The sequence below is a fragment of the Rutidosis leptorrhynchoides genome, chromosome 11, assembly GCF_046630445.1.
Source record: "Rutidosis leptorrhynchoides isolate AG116_Rl617_1_P2 chromosome 11, CSIRO_AGI_Rlap_v1, whole genome shotgun sequence".
NCBI lineage: Eukaryota > Viridiplantae > Streptophyta > Magnoliopsida > Asterales > Asteraceae > Rutidosis > Rutidosis leptorrhynchoides.
The window spans coordinates 253,777,501-253,790,000 of NC_092343.1; positions in this window are offsets into that span (position 1 = coordinate 253,777,501).

Here is a 12,500-nt window from a genome sequence, read left to right on the forward strand (position 1 = left end):
AACCTCAAGAAATCTTTGTTTCTTACAGTAGGTTATCATTCTAATACAAGGTAATAATCATATTCAAACTTTGGTTCAATTTCTATAACTATAACAATCTTATTTCAAGTGATGATCTTACTTGAACTTGTTTTCGTGTCATGATTTTGCTTCAAGAACTTTGAGCCATCCAAGGATCCATTGAAGCTAGATCCATTTTTCTCTTTTCCAGTAGGTTCATCCAAGGAACTTAAGGTAGTAATGATATTCATAACATCATTCGATTCATACATATAAAGCTATCTTATTCGAAGGTTTAAACTTGTAATCACTAGAACATAGTTTAGTTAATTCTAAACTTGTTCGCAAACAAAAGTTAATCCTTCTAACTTGACTTTTAAAATCAACTAAACACATGTTCTATATCTATATGATATGCTAACTTAATGATTTAAAACCTGGAAACACGAAAAACACCGTAAAACCGGATTTACGCCGTCGTAGTAACACCGCGGGCTGTTTTGGGTTAGTTAATTAAAAACTATGATAAACTTTGATTTAAAAGTTGTTATTCTGAGAAAATGATTTTTATTATGAACATGAAACTATATCCAAAAATTATGGTTAAACTCAAAGTGGAAGTATGTTTTCTAAAATGGTCATCTAGACGTCGTTCTTTCGACTGAAATGACTACCTTTACAAAAACGACTTGTAACTTATTTTTCCGACTAGAAACCTATACTTTTTTTGTTTAGATTCATAAAATAGAGTTCAATATGAAACCATAGCAATTTGATTCACTCAAAACGGATTTAAAATGAAGAAGTTATGGGTAAAACAAGATTGGATAATTTTTCTCATTTTAGCTACGTGAAAATTGGTAACAAATCTATTCCAACCATAACTTAATCAACTTGTATTATATATTATGTAATCTTGAGATACCATAGACACGTATACAATGTTTCGACCTATCATGTCGACACATCTATATATATTTCGGAACAACCATAGACACTCTATATGTGAATGTTGGAGTTAGCTATACAGGGTTGAGGTTGATTCCAAAATATATATAGTTTGAGTTGTGATCAATACTGAGATACGTATACACTGGGTCGTGGATTGATTCAAGATAATATTTATCGATTTATTTCTGTACATCTAACTGTGGACAACTAGTTGTAGGTTACTAACGAGGACAGCTGACTTAATAAACTTAAAACATCAAAATATATTAAATGTGTTGTAAATATATTTTTAACATACTTTGATATATATGTATATATTGTTATAGGTTCGTGAATCAACCAGTGGCCAAGTCTTACTTCCCGACGAAGTAAAAATCTGTGAAAGTGAGTTATAGTCCCACTTTTAAAATCTAATATTTTTGGGATGAGAATACATGCAGGTTTTATAAATGATTTACAAAATAGACACAAGTACGTGAAACTACATTCTATGGTTGAATTATCGAAATCGAATATGCCCCTTTTTATTAAGTCTGGTAATCTAAGAATTAGGGAACAGACACCCTAATTGACGCGAATCCTAAAGATAGATCTATTGGGCCTAACAAACCCCATCCAAAGTACCGGATGCTTTAGTACTTCGAAATTTATATCATATCCGAAGGGTGTCCCGGAATGATGGGGATATTCTTATATATGCATCTTGTTATTGTCGGTTACCAGGTGTTCACCATATGAATGATTTTTATCTCTATGTATGGGATGTGTATTGAAATATGAAATCTTGTGGTCTATTGTTACGATTTGATATATATAGGTTAAACCTATAACTCACCAACATTTTTGTTGACGTTTTAAGCATGTTTATTCTCAGGTGATTATTAAGAGCTTCCGCTGTCGCATACTTAAATAAGGACAAGATTTGGAGTCCATGCTTGTATGATATTATGTAAAAACTGCATTCAAGAAACTTATTTTGTTGTAACATATTTGTATTGTAAACCATTATGTAATGGTCGTGTGTAAACAGGATATTTTAGATTATCATTATTTGATAATCTACATAAAGCTTTTTAAACCTTTATTGATGAAATAAAGGTTATGGTTTGTTTAAAAATGAATGCAATCTTTGAAAAACGTCTCATATAGAGGTCAAAACCTCGCAACGAAATCAATTAATATGGAACGTTTTTAATCAATAAGAACGGGACATTTCAGTTGGTATCAGAGCGTTGGTCTTAGAGAACCAGAAAATTTGCATTAGTGTGTCTTATCGAGTTTATTAGGATGCATTAGTGAGTCTGGACTTCGACCGTGTTTTCTTTAAAAATGATTGCTTAACATTTTTGTTGGAAACTATATATTTTTAACATATGAATATTATGTGATATATTAATCTCTTAACGTGTTTGATATTATGTGATAGATGTCTACCTCTAGAACAAGTCCCATTGACTCACCTAATAATAATGAAGAGTCAAATGTAAATTGGAATGATTTGTGGACTGATTCACAAGTTCCCGAAGAGGAACCGGAAGAAGAGTCGGAACCGGAAGAAGAATCGGAACCGGAAGAAGAATCAGAACCGGATGAAGAAATAGAACCGGTGGGGGAAATAATAAAACGGTTAAGTAAAAGAAAATCCTCAACCAACCGACCAAAGTTAATTATGGTCAATGGTGTTTCCGCCAAGGAAGCAAAATATTGGGAGGATTACCAATTCTCCGATGAATCGGATTCCGACGAGAATTCCGATGATGTTATAGATATTACCCCAACTGAATTTAAAAAGGCAAAAGAAAATAATAAGGGAAAGGGCATAAAAATAGAGAAATCTAATTCCAACCCCGATGAACTTTATATGTATCGTCAACCCCCGAAGTCCTTAAGTTGTAACAATGACCCGGGAACCTCTAAACCACCAGGTTTTTCTAAACCAATGTGGACAACGACGGCTCGTATTAGGGGAACATCATATATCCCTAGAAACTTGGCAAAACGAACCAAAACCGAAGAAGAAGAAACGAGCGAGTCGGAATAAGATAGTTGTATTCGTGTGGTGTAATATATGGAATATAGTGTTCTTATGCTTTATGATATATGTAAAAATTGCTTGTATTAATAAGTATTTTTTTTATGAATCTAACTCTTGTCTATTTTACAGTTTAAAAACACAAAATGGATAGACAACCCAATATTTTAAGAGACCTACCCGGAGACATGATTGATGAAATCTTGTCTAGAGTCGGCCAGAATTCTTCGGCACAACTATTTAAGGCGCGATCAGTTTGTAAGACATTCGAAGAACGTTCCAAGAATGTCTTGGTTTATAAGAGACTTTTGTTTGAAAGATGGGGGATATCACATTGGGAAACCCATAAGTTACGATGTGTTTACTTTGACGCATATATTGCGGGGAACCCAAATGCTATTTTACGCAACGGGTTAAGAAATTATTTTGACTCAATATATCCGAATATTGGACTTCGTGATTTAGAAAAAGCGGCTAACATGCAACATAAAGAAGCATGTTATGCTTACGGATTAGTAATGTTCGCTTCTCACCAAAGTGAGAACAAGAACATCGGGCTACAACTATTAAACAAAACGTTTCCACAAGTTACGGAGTCGGTAATTGGGGTAAGAAATGAGGTTTTTAGATTATTACGGGACTGTTGGACATTACGTAACCCTCGTCCCTTTGATGACGTTACAACACGCTGTCTTATCAACGGCCATAATGGTTATGTTGCACAAGACCAAGGATGGGAAGTAGTCCTAGTAAAACCAGAATGCATGACTTGTTTCTGGACGTATGAATTACGTGTCTTTATTGCCTTTGCTGAACGACTTGTGTACTAGCTAGAATTGTCTTCACAACTATCTTGTATCAAAGTTATTGTGTGCTATATTTCATGCTTTATGTAAAATAAGCGGTATTGTAAGTTTGTAAAATATTGTATAAAAGTTTGAACGCGAAATATTATTATAATCAGTTTTTCATATAGAATTGTAGTAGTTGAATTGTATATTAGCTACTAAGTATGAACTTAACGGGTAGGTACTACCCGAATTTAAACTTATAAAACGCTAATATGAAGAAAAAGCTTTTATAAATGAGTTCATATTATGCTACGAAATACTATTAACTACTCTTAATATTCTGTATGATTAACTTGTTCCATTTAACTATTTTGAAGGAAATGGCACCGACTACTCGACACACCGTGAATATGAATGAAGAGGAATTCCGTACTTTTCTAGCTTCAAACATAGCCGCAGTACAGGCTGCGCTACATACCAACAATAACCTTGGATCTAGCAGTACAGGAAATCGTGTAGGATGCACCTACAAAGAATTCACTGCCTGCAAACCTTTGGAATTTGATGGAACCGAAGGACCGATCGGATTGAAACGGTGGACCGAGAAGGTTGAATCGGTGTTTGCCATAAGTAAGTGTACTGAAGAGGACAAAGTGAAGTACGCTACGCATACCTTCACAGGTTCTGCGTTAACATGGTGGAATACCTATCTAGAGCAAGTGGGACAAGATGATGCGTACGCACTACCGTGGTCAGCATTCAAGCACTTGATGAACGAGAAGTACCGTCCCAGAACCGAGGTCAATAAGCTCAAGACAGAACTTAGAGGGTTACGAACCCAAGGATTTGATATTACCACGTACGAAAGACGATTCACAGAATTGTGCCTATTGTGTCCGGGAGCATTCGAAGATGAGGAAGAGAAGATCGACGCGTTTGTGAAAGGATTACCGGAAAGAATCCAAGAAGATATAAGTTCACACGAGCCCGCCTCCATACAACAGGCATGTAGAATGGCTCACAAACTAGTGAACCAGATTGAAGAAAGAATTAAAGAACAGACTGCTGAAGAGGCCAATGTGAAGCAAGTCAAAAGAAAGTGGGAGGAAAACGGTGATAAGAATCACCAATACAACAACAACAGCAATTACAACAATAATCGCAACAATTATCCCAACAATCGCAACATCAATCGCAACTACAACAAACGGCTCAACAACAACAACAACAACAACAACAGCAACTACAACAATCATCCCAACAACAATAATAACCGCAACAACAACAACAATCAGAAGCAACTATGCCAAAGGTGTGAAAAGAATCACTCGGGGTTCTGCACCAAATTTTGCAACAAGTGTAAAAGAAATGGTCATAGCGCGGCGAAGTGTGAGGTCTACGGACCAGGGGTTAATAGAACGAAAGGAACAAATGGTGTCGGAACGAGTAATGGCGGAGCAAGTAGTGTCGGAGCAAGTTATGCCAATGTAGTTTGTTATAAATGTGGAAAACCAGGCCACATTATTAGAAATTGCCCGAACCAGGAGAACACGAATGGACAAGGCCGTGGAAGAGTTTTCAATATTAATGCGGTAGAGGCACAGGAAGACCCGGAGCTTGTTACGGGTACGTTTCTTATTGACAATAAATCTGCTTACGTTTTATTTGATTCGGGTGCGGATAGAAGCTATATGAGTAGAGATTTTTGTGCTAAATTAAGTTGTCCATTGACGCCTTTGGATAGTAAATTTTTACTCGAATTAGCAAATGGTAAATTAATTTCAGCAGATAATATATGTCGGAATCGAGAAATTAAACTGGTTAGCGAAACATTTAAGATTGATTTGATACCAGTAGAGTTAGGGAGTTTTGATGTGATAATCGGTATGGACTGGTTGAAAGAAGTGAAAGCGGAGATCGTTTGTTATAAAAATGCAATTCGCATTATACGAGAAAAAGGAAAACCCTTAATGGTGTACGGAGAAAAGGGCAACACGAAGCTACATCTTATTAGTAATTTGAAGGCACAAAAACTAATAAGAAAAGGTTGCTATGCTATTCTAGCACACGTCGAGAAAGTACAAACTGAAGAAAAGAGCATCAATGATGTTCCCATTGCAAAAGAATTTCCCGATGTATTTCCGAAAGAATTACCGGGATTACCCCCACATCGATCCGTTGAATTTCAAATAGATCTTGTACCAGGAGCTGCACCAATAGCTCGTGCTCCTTACAGACTCGCACCCAGCGAGATGAAAGAACTGCAAAGCCAATTACAAGAACTTTTAGAGCGTGGTTTCATTCGACCAAGCACATCACCGTGGGGAGCTCCTGTTTTGTTTGTCAAGAAGAAAGATGGTACATTCAGGTTGTGTATCGACTACCGAGAGTTGAACAAACTTACCATCAAGAACCGCTACCCACTACCGAGAATCGACGACTTATTTGATCAACTACAAGGCTCGTCGGTTTATTCAAAGATTGACTTACGTTCCGGGTATCATCAAATGCGGGTGAAAGAAGATGATATTCCAAAGACTGCTTTCAGAACACGTTACGGTCATTACGAGTTTATGGTCATGCCGTTTGGTTTAACTAATGCACCAGCTATGTTCATGGACCTTATGAACCGAGTGTGTGGACCATACCTTGACAAGTTTGTCATTGTTTTCATTGATGACATACTTATTTACTCAAAGAATGACCAAGAACACGGTGAACATTTGAGAAAGGTGTTAGAAGTATTGAGGAAGGAAGAATTGTACGCTAAGTTTTCAAAGTGTGCATTTTGGTTGGAAGAAGTTCAATTCCTCGGTCACATAGTGAACAAAGAAGGTATTAAGGTGGATCCGGCAAAGATAGAAACTGTTGAAAAGTGGGAAACCCCGAAAACTCCAAAACACATACGCCAGTTTTTAGGACTAGCTGGTTACTACAGAAGGTTCATCCAAGACTTTTCCAGAATAGCAAAACCCTTGACTGCATTAACGCATAAAGGGAAGAAATTTGAATGGAATGATGAACAAGAGAAAGCGTTTCAGTTATTGAAGAAAAAGCTAACTACGGCACCTATATTGTCATTGCCTGAAGGGAATGATGATTTTGTGATTTATTGTGATGCATCAAAGCAAGGTCTCGGTTGTGTATTAATGCAACGAACGAAGGTGATTGCTTATGCGTCTAGACAATTGAAGATTCACGAACAAAATTATACGACGCATGATTTGGAATTAGGTGCGGTTGTTTTTGCATTAAAGACTTGGAGGCACTACTTATATGGGGTCAAAAGTATTATATATACCGACCACAAAAGTCTTCAACACATATTTAATCAGAAACAACTGAATATGAGGCAGCGTAGGTGGATTGAATTATTGAATGATTACGATTTTGAGATTCGTTACCACCCGGGGAAGGCAAATGTGGTAGCCGATGCCTTGAGCAGGAAGGATAGAGAACCCATTCGAGTAAAATCTATGAATATAATGATTCATAATAACATTACTACTCAAATAAAGGAGGCGCAACAAGGAGTTTTAAAAGAGGGAAATTTAAAGGATGAAATACCCAAAGGATCGGAGAAGCATCTTAATATTCGGGAAGACGGAACCCGGTATAGGGCTGAAAGGATTTGGGTACCAAAATTTGGAGATATGAGAGAAATGGTACTTAGAGAAGCTCATAAAACCAGATACTCAATACATCCTGGAACGGGGAAGATGTACAAGGATCTCAAGAAACATTTTTGGTGGCCGGGTATGAAAGCCGATGTTGCTAAATACGTAGGAGAATGTTTGACGTGTTCTAAGGTCAAAGCTGAGCATCAGAAACCATCAGGTCTACTTCAACAACCCGAAATCCCGGAATGGAAATGGGAAAACATTACCATGGATTTCATCACTAAATTGCCAAGGACTGCAAGTGGTTTTGATACTATTTGGGTAATAGTTGATCGTCTCACCAAATCAGCACACTTCCTACCAATAAGAGAAGATGACAAGATGGAGAAGTTAGCACGACTGTATTTGAAGGAAGTCGTCTCCAGACATGGAATACCAATCTCTATTATCTCTGATAGGGATGGCAGATTTATTTCAAGATTCTGGCAGACATTACAGCAAGCATTAGGAACTCGTCTAGACATGAGTACTGCCTATCATCCACAAACTGATGGGCAGAGCGAAAGGACGATACAAACGCTTGAAGACATGCTACGAGCATGTGTTATTGATTTCGGAAACAGTTGGGATCGACATCTACCGTTAGCAGAATTTTCCTACAACAACAGCTACCATTCAAGCATTGAGATGGCGCTGTTTGAAGCACTTTATGGTAGAAAGTGCAGGTCTCCGATTTGTTGGAGTGAGGTGGGGGATAGACAGATTACGGGTCCGGAGATTATACAAGAAACTACCGAGAAGATCATCCAAATTCAACAACGGTTGAAAACCGCCCAAAGTCGACAAAAGAGCTACGCTGACATTAAAAGAAAAGATATAGAATTTGAAATTGGAGAGATGGTCATGCTTAAAGTTGCACCTTGGAAAGGCGTTGTTCGATTTGGTAAACGAGGGAAATTAAATCCAAGGTATATTGGACCATTCAAGATTATTGATCGTGTCGGACCAGTAGCTTACCGACTTGAGTTACCTCAACAACTCGCGGCTGTACATAACACTTTCCACGTCTCGAATTTGAAGAAATGTTTTGCTAAAGAAGATCTCACTATTCCGTTAGATGAAATCCAAATCAACGAAAAACTCCAATTCATCGAAGAACCCGTCGAAATAATGGATCGTGAGGTTAAAAGACTTAAGCAAAACAAGATACCAATTGTTAAGGTTCGATGGAATGCTCGTAGAGGACCCGAGTTCACCTGGGAGCGTGAAGATCAGATGAAGAAGAAATACCCGCATCTATTTCCAGAAGATTCGTCAACACCTTCAACAGCTTAAAATTTCGGGACGAAATTTATTTAACGGGTAGGTACTGTAGTGACCCGAACTTTTCCATGTTTATATATATTAATTGAGATTGATGTTTACATGATTAAATGTTTCCAACATGTTAAGCAATCAAACTTGTTAAGACTTGATTAATTGAAATAGGTTTCATATAGACAATTGACCACCCAAGTTGACCGGTGATTCACGAACGTTTAAACTTGTAAAAAAACTATATGACGACATATATATGGTTATATATATAGTTAACATGATATTATGATAAGTAAACATATCATTAATTATATTAACAATGAACTACATATGTAAAAACAAGACTACTAACTTAATGATTTTGAAACGAGACATATAAGTAACGTTTATCGTTGTAACGACATTTAATGTATATATATCATATTAAGAGATATTCGTACATCATAATATCATGATAATATAATAATTTAAAATCTCTTTTGTTATTATAAACATTGGGTTAACAACATTTAACAAGATCGTTAACCTAAAGGTTTCAAAACAACACTTACATGTAACGACTAACGATGACTTAACGACTCAGTTAAAATGTATATACATGTAGTGTTTTAATATGTATTTATACACTTTTGAAAGACTTCAATACACTTATAAAAATACTTCTACTTAACAAAAATGCTTACAATTACATTCTCGTTCAGTTTCATCAACAATTCTACTCGTATGCACCCGTATTCGTACTCGTACAATACACAGCTTTTAGATGTATGTACTATTGGTATATACACTCCAATGATCAGCTCTTAGCAGCCCATGTGAGTCACCTAACACATGTGGGAACCATCATTTGGCAACTAGCATGAAATATCTCATAAGATTACAAAAATATGAGTAATCATTCATGACTTATTTACATGAAAACAAAATTACATATCCTTTATATCTAATCCATACACCAATGACCAAAAACACCTACAAACACTTTCATTCTTCAATTTTCTTCATCTAATTGAACTCTCTCAAGTTCTATCTTCAAGTTCTAAGTGTTCTTCATAAATTCCAAAAGTTCTAGTTTCATAAAATCAAGAATACTTTCAAGTTTGCTAGCTCACTTCCAATCTTGTAAGGTGATCATCCAACCTCAAGAAATCTTTGTTTCTTACAGTAGGTTATCATTCTAATACAAGGTAATAATCATATTCAAACTTTGGTTCAATTTCTATAACTATAACAATCTTATTTCAAGTGATGATCTTACTTGAACTTGTTTTCGTGTCATGATTTTGCTTCAAGAACTTTGAGCCATCCAAGGATCCATTGAAGCTAGATCCATTTTTCTCTTTTCCAGTAGGTTCATCCAAGGAACTTAAGGTAGTAATGATGTTCATAACATCATTCGATTCATACATATAAAGCTATCTTATTCGAAGGTTTAAACTTGTAATCACTAGAACATAGTTTAGTTAATTCTAAACTTGTTCGCAAACAAAAGTTAATCCTTCTAACTTGACTTTTAAAATCAACTAAACACATGTTCTATATCTATATGATATGCTAACTTAATGATTTAAAACCTGGAAACACGAAAAACACCGTAAAACCGGATTTACGCCGTCGTAGTAACACCGCGGGCTGTTTTGGGTTAGTTAATTAAAAACTATGATAAACTTTGATTTAAAAGTTGTTATTCTGAGAAAATGATTTTTATTATGAACATGAAACTATATCCAAAAATTATGGTTAAACTCAAAGTGGAAGTATGTTTTCTAAAATGGTCATCTAGACGTCGTTCTTTCGACTGAAATGACTACCTTTACAAAAACGACTTGTAACTTATTTTTCCGACTAGAAACCTATACTTTTTTTGTTTAGATTCATAAAATAGAGTTCAATATGAAACCATAGCAATTTGATTCACTCAAAACGGATTTAAAATGAAGAAGTTATGGGTAAAACAAGATTGGATAATTTTTCTCATTTTAGCTACGTGAAAATTGGTAACAAATCTATTCCAACCATAACTTAATCAACTTGTATTATATATTATGTAATCTTGAGATACCATAGACACGTATACAATGTTTCGACCTATCATGTCGACACATCTATATATATTTCGGAACAACCATAGACACTCTTTATGTGAATGTTGGAGTTAGCTATACAGGGTTGAGGTTGATTCCAAAATATATATAGTTTGAGTTGTGATCAATACTGAGATACGTATACACTGGGTCGTGGATTGATTCAAGATAATATTTATCGATTTATTTCTGTACATCTAACTGTGGACAACTAGTTGTAGGTTACTAACGAGGACAGCTGACTTAATAAACTTAAAACATCAAAATATATTAAAAGTGTTGTAAATATATTTTTAACATACTTTGATATATATGTATATATTGTTATAGGTTCGTGAATCAACCAGTGGCCAAGTCTTACTTCCCGACGAAGTAAAAATCTGTGAAAGTGAGTTATAGTCCCACTTTTAAAATCTAATATTTTTGGGATGAGAATACATGCAGGTTTTATAAATGATTTACAAAATAGACACAAGTACGTGAAACTACATTCTATGGTTGAATTATCGAAATCGAATATGCCCCTTTTTATTAAGTCTGGTAATCTAAGAATTAGGGAACAGACACCCTAATTGACGCGAATCCTAAAGATAGATCTATTGGGCCTAACAAACCCCATCCAAAGTACCGGATGCTTTAGTACTTCGAAATTTATATCATATCCGAAGGGTGTCCCGGAATGATGGGGATATTCTTATATATGCATCTTGTTATTGTCGGTTACCAGGTGTTCACCATATGAATGATTTTTATCTCTATGTATGGGATGTGTATTGAAATATGAAATCTTGTGGTCTATTGTTACGATTTGATATATATAGGTTAAACCTATAACTCACCAACATTTTTGTTGACGTTTTAAGCATGTTTATTCTCAGGTGATTATTAAGAGCTTCCGCTGTCGCATACTTAAATAAGGACAAGATTTGGAGTCCATGCTTGTATGATATTATGTAAAAACTGCATTCAAGAAACTTATTTTGTTGTAACATATTTGTATTGTAAACCATTATGTAATGGTCGTGTGTAAACAGGATATTTTAGATTATCATTATTTGATAATCTACATAAAGCTTTTTAAACCTTTATTGATGAAATAAAGGTTATGGTTTGTTTAAAAATGAATGCAGTCTTTGAAAAACGTCTCATATAGAGGTCAAAACCTCGCAACGAAATCAATTAATATGGAACGTTTTTAATCAATAAGAACGGGACATTTCATAGAGGTTGCCTAGCGAAGCCGGAGAGCGATTACGAGTAACGAGTGACCCTATAACAAGTAACGAGTGACCCTATAACACGAAGCCAAACACCAAGTCGTGGCCCCGAAAACCAAGTCGTGACCGAGAAATAATAGCCACGGCCTGGTCGTCACCTAGCAAACCAAGTCGCGACTTGGTGTTCTAGGCCACTGCCAAGCTAAATCTAAGTCGCGACTTGGATTTTTAGCCCATTGCCAAGCTAAATCAAGCACGACGCCGTGATTTTGAAAAATTATGATTCCTCAGAAAATCAATGTCTGTTCCTGTCACTTCACTTTTTGTGCAATATGTATATATAGGGGACTGGGTGTTCCTGGACGAGGGCGTGCGAGTTGAGTCACTAGTCGAACTTTGTTCTCGACTACTGTGTGCCAATATACTCCATTCCCGACCGTAATTACCCCTTCTCCTCGGTGGGGAGTTCGTTTTTTGGCTTAAAAAAG